This window comes from Hesperophylax consimilis, chromosome 10 (assembly GCF_061612785.1).
Source record: "Hesperophylax consimilis isolate HC1 chromosome 10, BYU_Hcon_1.0, whole genome shotgun sequence".
Taxonomy (NCBI): Eukaryota; Metazoa; Arthropoda; class Insecta; order Trichoptera; family Limnephilidae; genus Hesperophylax; species Hesperophylax consimilis.
This window is the reverse complement of record NC_142845.1, coordinates 9472083-9488943: the sequence shown is the minus strand read 5'-3', so window position 1 is coordinate 9488943 and position 16861 is coordinate 9472083. Positions and strand designations below refer to the sequence as shown.

At 34.0% G+C, this 16861-nt stretch overlaps 1 protein-coding gene across 2 annotated transcripts in view; it reads right to left on the bottom strand.

Annotated features, from left to right (window-relative positions):
• LOC149420254 (metabotropic glutamate receptor 2-like) overlaps nt 1-16861 on the bottom strand; it is a 710206-nt gene that overhangs the window by 351909 nt on the left and 341436 nt on the right. The window lies entirely within an intron of this gene.

Genomic DNA, 16861 nt, shown 5'->3' with positions numbered 1-16861 from the left:
AGCGCATAGATAATTGTTTAATTAAAGCCAAAATCTATTTCAACACTTTATTTGGGCCTTTTTGTCTTTCTTAACAAAGAAATAACGGTCAACAAGCTGTTATTATTTGTCTATTTTGTCGTGACAAGCAAAGTGTTACAATAATAATGTCGAGTCAAATTCTGCAAATGCAGAATGCTACGGATATGGTTGGCGAGTGGAAACGTTTTAAGCAATCATTTCTTTGGTAATTATTTACCTACGACTACCGTTTGAGAAAATATTCCGTACATGTTAGGTTAGGTTGGATTAGGTAGAATTAAATCACAAACCTAGCGTAGCCCACAAACTACTTGAAAACTGGGATATAACTCTAAAGGGGACGCGAGCAGGCGTTATTAAAGGGGCAATTTTTTGTAGTAGTAAAAACGGTAGTCGTAGGTAAATATTTACCCTTTTATATATGATGGCGAATAACTACAACGAGGAAAAGGAAATTCAAAAAGTTGCAAGATTCCTACTTTGTTGAAGACACACCTGACACCATGTTATATTGTGGTGAAATAAGAACACGATTAATAATTGTAATCTGTACTGTATTGGTTGACAATTGACATTACACGAGCCTACGCCGCCCGGGCTTGCGGAGCAAAAGACAATCTTAATGATATACCTAGTGTTACCATATCCAACAATACCTACTTTTTACTTGTATATATTATTATCAAAATTAAATTATAACTTCTTGTAACTGTAACTGACCGGACCTAAGTCCTCCATCACAACACAAGCAAGCATTTTCGGCTTTCTGTGGTGGTGGTAGGAGTTATTGTTGGGTTATTCGTAACCCGGGAATGTTTGTCTTTCTTTAAAAAAAAAAAAAACTTGACCACGACTACGTGACCCCCCCCTGGCGCCAAAGCTGGATCCGCCCTTGGTCACATTGTGCACATAAGGCAGGAAGGCACAGCCTTTCGACTCTTGTTCAATTCTGTCTTCGTTTGGTGCAGATTTGGCTCTTATGATTTGCCTTGTCTGATTTGCTGGGTAGCCGTTACGCAATTGGGCAATTGCCGAGCATTTGATTGACACCGGGCATTACTTTGGATTTGTTCCTGAAATCCTGGGGAGACCCAAAACTTATAGAGCACGGCTGATTACGGAGGCCATTGAAATACATAAAAATCCCGTAAACATTAATAGAGACGATGGAGCTAAGCTCAATAGTTCTTGGTATCCGGTAATTGACGGCTACACCAGAGCTAAACGAAGAAAACCACTTTAAATAAAAATAAAAAAATATATATATAAAAAAAAAAAAATAATAATAATTCGTTAATGTTAGCTCAGAGGGTTGGAGCTGGCAACACGGTATCACAACCTCATACAAAAGCTCACATTTTTACACAACCTCAAATAACACATCTGCCCTGATGATGGACACTGCAATGCTGTCCGAAACGTTGGCTAAAGAAGGAGTTAGCGCAACACGGCATAACACCCCAAAAACAAATAGCAAAAATACTTTTGGCCGTGAAAATCTTAAATCATATTTTAAAGTACCCGATCAAAGAGTGGGTACTCTTGACTTGATCACTTTGCCAATAGGTTGTGAGAGACCCGGGTTATATAAAATGATCATCGAGCCATCTCTAATCCCATCTCATCTTTTACAGATTTTTCTCCCCCGAAATTACGGAATTGTTATGTTTGGCGTACGTTATTGTTTTACGTATTCAGAATAATATTTAAATAAAACGTCTTTATTGGATCATAGAGTGAGGTTTTTGGATGTTTTATCCAACTATTGCTTGAAAAGCTGGATCAGGAAAGGTCGGTTGAGGTAGACTCATTGACCTTTCCACGCATAATCTTGCACCGCAGTGGGAGTTATGGATTCAAACGTCCGTCATTTAAAGGAAACCCTCTTTTCAACAAACACAGACTCTTTTTCCTCTTGGTCAAACACGGACGGGTGTTTCGTTTTTTTCTGATATGGCAAACTATCAATTACAAATTAATGTAATGTTTAGACAAACAAAAATATCACAAAGAAACCGTTTATTTCTTATGACGGCTTATATACATCCTTGCTTTGTAAGGCGGAAGAATAAGTAGTTAAGTACGTCCTAACAAGAACTAGTAACAAAAGCGTACTTTATAATGTATTACCAATTACTATTACAAGTATTTATAGAGTGACGTTTAGTATTTGTTTCTCAAAGAGGGAGTCAGATATTATATAAGTATGATGCCAGATAAGTTGCTTAACTGAATAAAATTACGCAAATTCTAACACGAACTGACGTAACCTGCAAATAAACACAAAAGTAAAATGATTAAATTTACCACTTTACATTATTAACACAGACTCGAGTATTATTCAATATGAGTATCCGGAATATAGAAAACTGAAAGATGATATTTTATCCCTTCTTATACAGGTGGAATGGCCAGGAGTGTTGTTTAACTTTGGCCTCTAATAAACACCACAGTAATTTGAATCCTTCTGACGAACAACATACCCTTTGTAAGGTTCAAGTTTGATTTTACGAATGTTCGTTCGTGTTAACAAACACAAAATATTATTTTATCCGATCGAATACAGATACCAGAAATTCCAATTTATCTGACAATAGATTTATCTAGCACTCACCTTTCCAGAGTTATTTGCTGCTCCAGGAGACTGCTTTATACACGTGTACGTTTATTTTGCTTTTTTCTATTTGATCGCCCTGTTTTGGATCATTACCACAGACATAGGAATTAATAGACGAGAAGATAATGGCGAGGGGTAAAATCAACTGTTGAAGAACGAAGGGAGTGAAGCTGACTGTGATTCGTCAATAAATCAATCTGACAGTAAATAGGCATCTCGCATTATAATATCACCATTTACTTCTTAAAAGTAAAATCTGCTTTTGAATGAATAGACATTTTTACATGGGAGCGCAAATTACTCGCCACATTATGAACAAATTTGCGAAGTCCAAATTCGGCAAAAAAATTCGGTTTTATTTTCAGAGTCGAATATTTCGTTTAAGTATTTAGTTAAGACACTTTTATAAATGATCATAATTTACTTCCCAGCAACCAACCAGCTTTGTGTTTCGCGTCCAGACGTTTCTCGATGTAATAGTATATGTTTCTAAAACTGCTCTATATTATACGATGTGAATATGCTTAAAATAAAGTAAAATAATGCTTATATATGGAATGTAATACGACAATTGGGTTTATTCTCTTTTTCAAATCTATTTTTACAAGTTTTCATAGTACAAGTCAACATTTTGCCGTGTTATTTCGTAAAATGAACCGATGATGCCTCGACCATAGTTCGCACAAGAATGATGACGTCACGTTTTCAAATTTCACTTGAGGCCATACGCGAGCACAGCCGGCTCCAATGGAACCGGTATGGGGAGTGGGGATAATACGCTTTTATTCACTTAGGGCAGGTCTACTAATATTCATATGTCTATGATCATTACAATAAAGAATTAAATAAGGTTTTAAAATTCATTCGCGTGTAAAAATTAAAAAAAGTCTTAGTTTTGTTTGAATTCGTGTGAAATTAATTAGTAAAACGATTACAAACACAAATCTTCAAACCAAACTAATGGGGCAGTGAAAAAATTGCACATCTACCCGTAGATTGTGGCCGTTTAATTCACGTTCAGTTGTTTTGCTTATTGGAGAGAAAGCAATGTTGGATGATGAAGGTTACACTAGTTTGCGACTAGTTGTAGTTTGTAATTGGATGTTTATAGTTTCGAATTGAATTCGAAGTTTATTCTTCAAAAGTCTTCTGTCGTCTAGCTTTGAACATTGACCTCCTTAAAAGTCTCTCAGCAGTCAGTCAAGCAGCCAGTATCTCTCTTAAATTTGTCAACCTATTCCACTTGTGGGTGACATCTATTTAATCAGAAAATATTGGAAATCCAACAGTCATCCATTCGAGTGTCGAGCTTTTGATCGTGGCTAACGTTAACTGCCTTAGATTTGTTTTTGAAATGGACTGTTGTAGATTTAAAGGTATTCATTATTTAGTAAAAAGTTTAAGAATACAAGCAAAAAGATTTATAAAACGAAAAGATTCACTAGGCAAAATATGCATTCAGAAAAATTACATCAAATAAAAAGATACATAAAACCAACAACAAACAAGTTTTCATAACTCGTCTGTTCATACAAACCTGAAAAAGTGGAAACATCCGTAAAAGTTCAATTTAAATTAATTACAATTATACTCACAGAAATTCTTGCATAACTAAACTTAATAATAGCACTATTAAATTATTAAATAAATATTGGAGATCTACGAATTAAACACAATAACAATAATTATAAATATAAACACATATGTATAAAGGGCTGACATAAATTTTTCATGTGTTCAAAAGAAATATTAGTTTTTCGCTGGTAGCGGCGCGTGGCTCTCAAACGAACTCAACGCAATGCATTGTAGAAATAAAGGTTGAAAAGTGGTACATAACAACAATAACAAAATATTCTCCACACAGCATCCCCAAAGTTGACATGAACTCTGAGGGATATTTTATGTGTGGAATTAAAGTCTGTTAAGGTATATTAAAAAATATTATAAATCTTAACTTACTAGCTAACTAACCATCACGACGTTTCGCCGTTTCGTTTTTCGTTTTGCGACGGACCGCCAAACAACTCGGTCTTGGCACACGCTCCTTGTCTCATTCACATTCATACATAGTCTCATAAATACTCTATTATTCTGACTCTTTACATGGCCCGACTCGAATATCTGATTTACTTGATAGTTCTTTTCCAAAACGGTTAAATATACGGCAATATTTTGAAAAACGACAGATATGACTTCACACTGCCGATATATCTTCGATTCGACCCTATATAAAGCGTTAACGAGACGTTATGTGATATAATTCCTTTGCCGTGTTTGAAAAAAAAAAATTGCGCGGGACAAGTCAATTGAGGACTACACGTTGTATACGCGGTTCTCGTCGCGCGAGATACCTCTCCTCGCGGTATAGAGGCAGAGCGTTCGACACTCGTTATGCAGGAACTGGGTTTGAATTCCATATTTATAAAACTTTTAATTTTTTTTATCACATGCTACTTATAAATATGTCAACATTAGGAATCTAGTTAAGCGTTCATTTGTTAACAACACGCCTATAAATAAATTTATGCTTTTTAAAACTATAATGTACAGCATTCTGAATAATAATAATATGAAATGAAAAGAGAGAGAAAGAAGAATACTAAAAGTTTCACTTCCGTCGTGCGTAGTCTTGCCACACACTGTATTTTTTTGTTAGCGCCAACTGCGTTCAGTCCTCCATTAATGGAATTACCTGCATTTGCCCCTATTTCAATAAATCTTAAAATTAAAAAAAGGGAATTTTGTGAAACAATTAATCAAAATTTAATCAAAATAAAAATTTACCGTCCTACCAAGAATCGGTATAGTCTTCGCCCTGTAGAGGCGAGAACCAATAGTTGGACAGTTGGTGGTTGGTTTAAGTGAATTCCCAGGAAATTTAATAAAGACACGTTTCGCGAACAAAGGAGCGTTCAAACAGGAGTACCGCTGGCGCAGCACGAAATAATAATATCAGTGGAGTAAGACTGACTTTCCCAACATGTCAAATAAAGTCAGTTAATAAGGATGTGTAAATTATTTGCACATTTTACAGAACTAATGTACAGTCGAAATGAGTCGTTCACGGGCGAGCCGCACAATTGAGTAAGCTCTTTTTGAAGAGCCGTATTCGTACAACTCCTGCATATATCGTACCACAATCAATTGAACGGTTACCCTTTTTATCAGGAGATATTTTAGAAAAATAGAGCCATTATGACTATTGTATGATTTGTTCCTACCCACTCAGAGACATGAACAGCGTATGACCTAAACCTACTAACTATTAATGTCATATTTTATTTATTTATTGATAAATTTTCTGGAAATCGACAGTTTATATTTATTTAAGTTTGTACATAAGTATTATATAGCCAAAATAAAACCCATTATGGATTTCTTCCTTATGACTATACCTCTACTGAGACAGCATAATAAGGAATAAGTAAACTTAATTTGTAAGAAGGGAATATGATTTCAAAAATTTATACAAAACAAAAGATTATATAAAACGAAAAATTTACAAAACAAAACATTTATCAATACGTAAGTTTTTAGATTCTCACGGCCAAAAGCATTTTTGTTGTTTGTTTTTGGGGTGTTATGCCGTGTTCATCTTCGGATCTACCGGATCTGCCCTGATGATGGACACTGCAACGCTGTCCGAAACGTCGGCTAAAGAAGGAGTTAGCGCAACACGGCAAAACACCCCAAAAACAAACAACAAAAATTTATCAATACATTTATAGCCTTGGAGAGAGGTTGTAGATATAAATCAAATCACATTAGAAATATTGAAAATAGAGACATAAAGTTATTTACAAACAGAGAAATATTATTTTATGGACCTCTTGTATTTGGTAACTTCCCGACTGAAAATATCCACCTTGGATAATACGCTATTGTAATTATTGCATAGTCTGTTCAAGCAAGAATTCTGCTAAGAGTTCGTTTTGCATTGATCCACCCTGCAAAATACAGAAGAGCATGTTGAACGCGCAGGTACATTGAATTGAATCTTATTGAGCAACTACAGGCATTGAATAACTATTTACAGGAATAGTGCATCATATTCGTCCTACCGGTAGAAAGAGTCGTACAATCATTCATACGCTGGGAGCAGTATCGGGGGAGCCGTACCGGGGGTTCGTATCTCGTACAAGCACAGTATTCTCATTGCCCATACGCTTTAAGCTCACGGATCCCGTTCAATTGACTCTTTGAGCTGTAAGAAAATATTGAGCTGGTACCGTGGCTCACACCCTTAATAAAACAGAGAATACGTCTTGTTAACTTGTCGTACTCTGTATGATAATTTTTTAGTCAGGAAATATTTATTCTGCTAAGAAAAGATACTTTAAATTATAATTACGATTACCTATGTAATTATTTTATTTTGGTTCTGTGATTGATGTTGTTGAGCATAAAGAATTTATAAAGCAAACATTTTGTACTTATTTTATTAGTAGTCAATCTTTTGTATATTTGATGGTAGGACCGAACTTTGGACTGTAAAAATATTCGCATTTAGTTTTTTTTTTGTAAGTCAGAGTAAATATCTTGCAGCCAGTACATTGTATTCACGACGCGGAGAGAAACGATTTCTGTGATTCAAAAGAAAAAAAAATAAAGCAATTTTTAAATTTAAGGCAAACAATTTTCGGCTACTTATTTTTATGCATCCGTTTACTGATTTTTGTTGTTTGTTTTTGGGGTGTTATGCCGTGTTGGGCTAACTCCTTCTTTAGCCGACGTTTCGGACAGCGTTGCAGTGTCCATCATCAGGGCAGATCCGAAGATCTACCGGATCTGCCCTGATGATGGACACTGCAACGCTGTCCGAAACGTCGGCTAAAGAAGGAGTTAGCGCAAAACGGCATAACACCCCAAAAACAAACAACAAAAATGCTTTTGGCCGTGAGAATCTAAAAACTTATCCGTTTACTGATTCTATTAGCTCTTCAAAAAATATTTTCCCATCTAAAAATAATTTAATGTAACTTGTCAATTTATTGGAACTCCGATCTCGTCTCGAACAAAGTGAATTTCGAGTGTCTGAGGAAGTATACAAAGATCTGGGTTGAGAGATGGTCTGATCTTAGAGTCGAGTACTAGACTAAAATCGATAGCTTTAACGCCAGGTGTTGCTCCTGGACACAATGGACTACGAGACAATTGTTTTCATGTACATATTTATAACTGTCTTTTTTCTTTTTCTTTCTGTTTATTTACTGTATTAATTAGCATTCTACAAATTTTCTGTTCCTGATTATACTAATGTTTATTATTTGCATCTAATGTTTACTTTCTATCTCTTATTGCAGGTTATTTTGGATATTTTGTAACAGACTGATTCTGCTTATAATTTTTTTAAGATTTTCTTTTATTTTTATACACTGCTTTGTATCTTGTTCTTTCTTTTCTACTATAGAGTGACCTGCTTGCTGGTAGTAGCACTGAACTTATATTTTTCTTGTGTCAGTCCGGCGTACCCCAACTCTGGGGTGACAGAAGACCTCGTCCGTGCATATCAAACTTCAAGATCAAATCACGATGAGGGATCTGTGTCATCGTCTGCTCGCAGCGCCTCCCCTGAGGTCAGGAACTGGACTGAGGATGGGCCGAACGTGGATTGGCGACCTTCCGCCCTGCCTCCAGGTATTCCGACGCTTTCTCCTCATGGTCTTCGGGATATTCCCAACCCCAACTCACACTTCTCGTCGAGGCACAACCGGTTTCCTGGCTTAGGGGCGCGGAACCTGATTCTCGTGAAGCCAATCCAACGCCCAGCTTTCTCTCCCTAGGTCTGCCTGTTAGTGGGTATCGACACCCCCTTCACCACAGAAAGAGGCGCATACTTTACCATTTTTCTTTTTTGTTCTCTTTGTAGGTGGCTGTGTATTATTTTAATTCTTCTCTACCTATTGTTGACATTTTGTAAATGTGTTTTTATTATATTAACCAAGTAGAATAGAACTTACTAAAATTATTAAAACACAGCACTTGCATACTGCGAATAACATCGTATGCATGGACATTTTGGAGGTCTTGTTTTGAAATTTTAAATGTAGATTCGTTTTTTTTTTTAAAATTAGCGTCCTTGCGAGAGCTCTGAAGGGGTACCATCAGTACCTAAAACAGGGCGGGGAAGTGGTGGGCCTCCTCCAAAATTGTCAATTTATTTTCCTTAGCGCGTGTCCCGTACCTTGGACCATCACACGTTACCGTTCTTTGGGCTTACGTAGGTACTCATTTAATTTTAGATAAATTCGGTTTTTATTTTTATTTATTTTTAAAAAAGAAAGACAAACATTCCCGGGTTACGAGTAACCTGACAATATTTGAAAATCTCCTACTACCACCACAGTAAGCTGAAAATGTTGCTTGTTTGTTATGGAGGACTTAGCCAGCCGAGGAGTTGAACACACTACGCCTGGGTGGGACCCAAAACGCGATGTCAACTCGGCCACCGATCGGTCAATTTGTTTCGTAGATACCTCGGTATGTTGTATCCCTTTTGGGTTGTTACGTTTTGGGTGTTAATTTTATGTTATCGATAAATATAACACATATGTTTAATAGAATTTTTCTTACCATGTTAAATATAATTGCATTCAATCATTCATGGAATGCGTGTTTTACAAATATTATCTTTTTCACTTTGCGCAATTTATTTCATTTAATAATACGTATGAACAGTTTTACTGAACAGTTACTTTACATGACTAAGGTGCGATACCATATGGCCCAAGGTTTAAGAAGGTATTAACTGTGTTTTGGGCCAAAATTAGAGGTTTATTAAACTGTCATTCCTTTGTTTACTATCAATCATAAACATCTATCAATTTGTTCATAAATATATTATCTACTCAGTTTGCAATGAAAAATACCCTTCTTGGCGAATTAACAATTTAAGACTATAAGACTTTAAAACAAATACGGCCCATGGTACAAACCTCTCCCTTATGTACTTCAGTATCCATTATACAAAAAAATACCTTTTTTTTTTTTTTTTTTTTTTTTTTTTTTTTTTTTTTTTTTTTTTTTTTTTTTTTTTTTTTTTTCGTAGGAAGCAATCACTTTGTGGTTAGACATATTATATTAAATCAAATAAAACACTTTGTTTATTAACCACGACTTTATTATTATTACATCTACCGGTTTCGCTACGGTCGAAAAATACCACGACAAAAAAATACCAATTACCACTGGAATTTAAAAAGTATTTTTAAGCACTGATTACAAATTTAGTGAAATTTTTGGTTTAATTTTGAGCTTCGTTTCTTTTTAAATCTAAAGACAGTTATATGGTTTCTAATAAAGATATATTTTTAATGTTTTAAGTTTAGGTTTTAAACATCAAAAAAATATCCTTATAACTTAACAGTAAATTTCTGTTCATAAAGTGTGAAAGATTTAAAAGTTCAAGGTTTTGTTCAATGAAAGGATTTTATCGTACGACAAACCAATAAAATTATCTTCACAAAAACTCATAATCTTACCCCCAAATATGAAATTATGTGGCAACTATTTATCAGTGCTGCCATACTGCGGGAAAATAGGAAAAATCCCGGCACTGATCATGTGTGACCGCGAAAATCCAATTTTCCGGGGCACTTTAGCGAAAAATTGTCTCTCGTGCCATAGCCAGCCTTATTTACCATTTTCCGGCCAACGCCGACGTTGGGAAGGGCAATATATTTGGTTTATGAGGCGAACGACAATACTAGACCAGGTGGCCGATTCACTATGTTCTGAAAAGTTAATCTCGCGGCTGCGTAAATCGCGACGAGTCGAACCTAACAACCCCTTGTACTAGTGCGTCGTTCCTGAGTAGATGAATAGTGAACACCCTGAAATTTAATGTTCATTTTTAACCAAGACAGATAATAGTTATAACCGTATTCAATTTACTTCTGTCATGTGTCCTATCATAGAAGTGTTGCTATTGAAATCTATATGATTTGCTTCTCTTAATGAACGACTTCCTGAAATTAATTGAATTCGTTAACACAGAGGTTGGATGGGATTACTGTCTGTTCTACCAATATTTCAATGACAGGTGCTTTGGTATCCCTTCGGAACCGATGAAATATTACAATCGCTTATCTAAGATTTGTACATGGTTGATACATGCCACATAAGAACTGATGCCATCTTCAACAGGTCAAATCTGAAATGACTTAACCTCCTGTTGGCTTGGTCTCTCCAAATTCCAGTTTTCTCTTCCTGGTACCTATGCCGTACTGTGTGGTTGTAATGTGCAACTTATTGTGTACGTGTGTTTTGTGTAACCTGTTTTGTAGTTGTTATATGTAACCTGTTGTGTGGTTATTATGAGAAACCTATTGTGGGTTATTATGTATAACCGGTCGTGTGGTTGGTATGTATAACATATTGTGTGAATAATACATAAGAACTATGACACCATCGATAAACACGATACAAGTAAAGATGAGAAGTTAAAAAAACTCTTCAAATTTAGTAATCAACATAAATTTATGTTAGTAGATAAATCGATTCAAAGCGACATCAAAGCATAAATATGACAAGTATCTTACAACCTTTATAGACTATATATATATATATTCCTATATATAGTGTTAATTGTACTGAGCTGGATTTTTTATTGCGATATTCTTTCAGACGCAAAAATGTCACTGGTATGTTTTAACGAACGTTGGGAACAAATTATTTTGTACTTGTTTTATTTATGGTACATAGCTTATTGTGCAGTTTCTTTTTTATCGTTATTAAATAATCTTCCTACTTATAAAAAATTGCGGCAATTTATGCTCTTCACCTCAACCCTCAACTAAAATTGCGCTTCTTTGTAACGCTTAAATCTCATTCGCAAATGGTTTTTTTTCTTGAGAATGAATCGAGTAAGCTCCTTTTAAGCTATTTCGTCTTAGAGAAGTACATTAGGTACAGTAAAAGCCTTGGTATTGCTTGGAACAACGTTACTAAAAATAGGTTAATTCTCGGCTCTTAGTTGAATTATTATCACGCATCAATCCGACTAAGAGCATTAGTTTCACAATAAGTTATTTACCGTTTAGAATTTAAGCTAGGTTTATTGATAATAAATTATTGTTCTTGTAAGACCATTGACTATAAGTTGTTTTAATCTGTCGCATTAAGTAATTAATGAGGATAATATTTCCTCACCTTAATATAATTTCAAATAATTGAGAAACACTATTAAGATAATTAAATCAATATTAAATTCCTTTCTGCACAAATAAAAACTTAATGAAAACGATAGTTCAAAGGAATTCTAATCAAACAAAAGCAATTAAAATAGTTGTACAATAATTTATAATTTGATGTAGTATAGATTTCACTTGACATTTTCATAGAAAGCAATTACATTGTAGTTTGAAGTAGGTAATTACTAGTACACGGCAAAGCCGTGGCAAATTGAAAAATTTCAGAATCACTCATTATTAAGGGCAAAACAATTAAATCTAAATAATAAATTTAATGGGTTAAATTCGTTTTATATCACAGTTAAATGGTAACAAGAGGCTGGTGTAAAACACGAGAGGTTTGGTCTGATGAAATTATCAATTAACTTTTATTTTTTAACGTAATCGGTTTTTCAGTATTAAGGTTGTGTGACATGAATTGTATTTTTTACGTAAATTAATATCAAATTAATATCAATTGTCCAAAAGTAAAGACAGAACACTACTTCCCGGCGAAGTTTTATATTGACCAAATGGCCAACTACTCTGGTATAACGATTACATATAAAACTTGAGTTTTAATGAAAAGGCTAAGACCATTCTTACTAAAATTTTCTCATTTCGTAAACACTCCCCTTCGTCCTTTTAGTGCTAAAAATACTTCACTCGCCTTGCGAGCTGCAGTTTCCAATGGAAACATGACATGAAATGGTTGTTTATTTCCGATTCTAATTCGTGACTAAACTAGAACTTTCAAAATCCCCCTGTAGGTTTAAATTATAGTATACAGGGTGTCCGGGGGTAAATTACACAAACTTAGGAGGTGATTCTCTATGATAGCAAATGTAAAAGAGTTTAATATTTTTTTGTTTAAATTCGGTTGTTTTTTTTTTCATACAAAATATTTTTGTTCCTAAAACTACTAAAACATTGAAATTTATAAAAAATGTAGATTTATTTTTTACTTATACTATCATGTAGAATCACCTCTCTAAGTTTTTGCCCTTTGCTTTCGGACACCCGTATATTATTTTAAACGTAGACAAACATACCCGGGTTATGAATAACTTGACAATATTTGCATATCTCCTACACTACCACTGTAAGCGGAAAATTTTGCTTCTGTTGTGTTGGAGAATTGAACACATTAAGCCTGGGTGGGGTCCCTTAATCGATGCCAACTCTACCACAGACCGGTCATAAAATTAATCAAAAAATAAAATTTTCGCACACCTGGGATTTGAACCCGCGACCTTCGGATTGCTAGTCGAAAGTCTTACCCCTCGATCACAGAGGCCACCGAGATAAAGTATAGACTTTCCGAGAAAATTTTGCACGTCATTTAGTTTATTAGTCAATAAAATTTTATTGTTGACAACATACTCGACTCCTGGCATGGTAAAAACGGGAAGCGATACGGAAATAAGTGTTTAATAGATATGCGTTCTTTGTCTCTAAAAATTAAATTTATTGTTCTGTCCTGGAGTACGGCACTGGTTCTGCCTCAGATTTACTGTGTCCTAGTAATCACAATCTCTTTGTAAACCACTATTTTAGTTTATTAAAATATTTGATACCCACGGATATCGCTTTCATAAAAGCGTTAACATGGCAGTATTCTATTTATTATAATTATAATTATTATTTTGCACACGAAAGGTGTGGATTTACTTAGTTTAATTTTTTTTAAATAGACACAACTAAAAAAACTATATTTAAAAAAAAAACTATTATGTTGTGTTGATTTTGAGGCTGTGGTGAATTTCCTTTTTCTCGTTTATCCAACGTTTCGAACAGCCTTGTAGATCACGTATTGAGGGCAAATTTGCAGAGTGTAGAGATTATTAGCTTATCTGTTCAGAACTGATACTATCTAATTCTCGTTAAAGTGGGCTCAAACACATATACTCTCAAGAAGTTGAGTGTTGATCCATGATCCCTGATCCCATGATTACGTTGACTGACCGGTTTGTTATCTAGTTATCCAAATCATCCGACCCAGGCAGGCGTTTCGGGTTCAATCATCTGCTTTGTTAGTCCTCCTTCAATATTTACCTACATTTAATATTTTACTACTACAAATCTGCATGATTTATATATAGTACATATTAGCACAGCTAAGTTCGCAGCAGCTGACACGTTTCTCAAAATACACACAATGTATTGCCGAGTGCACTGTGGAAATATTGTACGGGGAATCCAAACCCACCCGCTATTATTTAGGTTCTTCGAGCTAGATAGATGCAGGAATCAAAACATCATGTGTTTATTTAGTTGATTTATTCATCAGTCAACAAAGCTGTATGATAGCTGACTGGTATAGGAAATCTGATGCAAATAGATTGCGAGAGCGGGTATGACGCTGTCATGTGAACTAAATGCTTTATTTCAGCGAATATGTATTTGTGTAAAGCTAATTACACGGTCAAGTGTTTTTTGCTGTGATTTTTTCGATTGGGTAGTATGAAAAAAATATGGTAAAATATTTCTCAAAATGCATTCAGATTTTAAAAAACCCCGCTGATTCTATTATAACAGATACTTTGGAAAAGACATAAAATAAGATATATTTAATTGTGTACTTTTTAATTCATCTACATGATATTCACTTTTGTTTTCGGTAATGAATGAACGCAAATCCTGGAAGCGGAAATTAACCCACTTCATGACCTCCGATTGAGCTGAAACTCAGCAGGTAGACTCGTTGATGATAAAAATACATTCTATTATCTGGTGGCATTCATGTATGAGTACGTATGGCGAACATCGGAAATCAGATTACATTACAGCAGTAAATATACGAAATAAATGTCAGTCCTACATGATCGGTATTTGGCGAAGTTGGCAGAGTTGTTGACTCAAGTTCCTTGGTAGGAAGGTTTTAAAATACATTTTAAAATAGACGTGATGAAGTAAAAAAAATAGCTTTTTTATAAAATAACTTATCATGTTACAATTTTTTTCGATGGCAACTCTCACGTAAAAAGCCGGAGAAACCTAGAAAAACAAAGCTTTAATATTGAAGTTTTCAGAAATTAATTTAAACTCGTGATTGAACAAGAAAGCAAAAAAGGTAGGAAATAATGCGAAGAAGAAAATAAAAATGAAAAAAAATTAATGCTCCAAGTAGAGTAGATCTAATATTATTGATAAATAATATTATCTTATTTTCATATATTATTATTGGAAAGCTTTTATAATATTACTTTGATATTTTCAAATTTTAATAGGATTTGTTTTTAATCTAGTATTAACAGGTAATTGATTTAAAACCATAAACTCGAATACATTTATAAAATTGTTTAAATGTGGTGTTGTTACAGCACGGGATAGTTATTGAGCCAATAATATTTGTAGTAAAAAAATAAAATAATAAAGGTTATTATTTGTATATGAATTTATTTTTAATAACTTACCACCAATTTGTGGTAGAAAATTGTTGAAACAATCAGTTTATTCATTGAAATATAATTTTAAAAAAATTTAAACATTTCACTTTCATTGGTAGTTTGATTATTAACGCCTTCTGGCGTCATCTATTTGTTGATAACGACTTAGACTTAGATACACTAATGTTTTTTAAGGTAAGGTTTTTTATGCACAGAACAAAGGATAACAAATGGATATTTCAGGCGATTAATTATTGCTTATAATAATTTGTTACACTTTAATATAATTTTATATGCGAACTTGGTATACCTGCCATCGTTGAGCGTTCATACGGTTTTATTCCACTTTTCGTCCCACCCCATCTTTCCGCTCCGAGCTCCTTAATCATTCTCCCATTCAAAATCCTCCGCCGCGTCGCTCGCACCGCATCCTCATAATTAATTGTGGTTCCTTTAAAAAATCTTTCTATCTTTCTTTTACATCCGAAAAAAACCTTTAGAAACTTTTCCGCGCCGTCTATTTCTTAATCAATAGACAAAAAGAGACGAAGACACTAAAATAAGTGATCCATTCAATTACCATCGTTGTTTGCCATGTCATCCAATTATCAATCTTGAGGTCTTTCAAAACTTTTATATCAATAATTTGTCATTTTAATTGAATTGAGAAAAAACAGAAGAAGTGCCAAAATAATACAGAGAGAGAAATCAACTTGTTATACAAAGACTAGAATAATTTCATCGCCTACATAAATTTCAATTTAAAATTCATTTTAAAATTCCTATCGTGTGACGCCATTGTTGATATGCAATTTTTTCAAACTGTCAGTCGGCTAGTTAAAAAAATATTGGCGTACAATCAATGTGAAATTTTTTAAATAAACATTTATGCATTAGAGAAGAATATCTTGTTAACCAGTTTCTCTGCTGAACCAAGTGACACTCGATGCCGTCAATTGGTTGATCAATCTCAGTATCTCATTTTACTCTTCACTAACTTTCCATTGCCATACGAAAAAGAAGATAAAATAGATTAAAATATATATTTTAGTTAGTACTATAAAAAATCGATTTATTGAAATATATTCAAACAGTTTGAAAGAAGAGTTTATGCATAAGTAACCATTGAACTTTTGAACCTTGAAAGTCAATATGTTTAAAAAGAAAAGAACTGAGAACATAAACATGGAAGTTTGCTCACAACGTACAAATTGATCCAAACCATTTTCAAATATTTAAAATACCTTACCGTTTTCCTTAATACTTTAAAACAAATCAAAACTGATATTATTCGGTACATTGCAAGAAAAATACCACTAGTAGCGGGTCGTATATCTTGATAACTAGTCGGAAAACCTTCAACGGTTTGGCAATAAACCATCTCAACTGCTAGTTTCCATGAGATATTTGAAAAACGTGTCGTAAACAGTATCAGATGCAGCAGCGATAAAAGGAAGATGCGGAGATCTCATCTCAAACATTAATAATAATTTATTATAGTTTCGTAAAACGTGCAAGGATTTTAGGAATGGGTTGTGCGAGAAATAATCTAAAGATGAGTAAATGTGTATTATAAAATATATTGTTATTATTTCAACTACTAAAAAACATATATTTTTTACGCTAGGTAACCTAATAATAAAGCACCATTGGAACGATTTCGG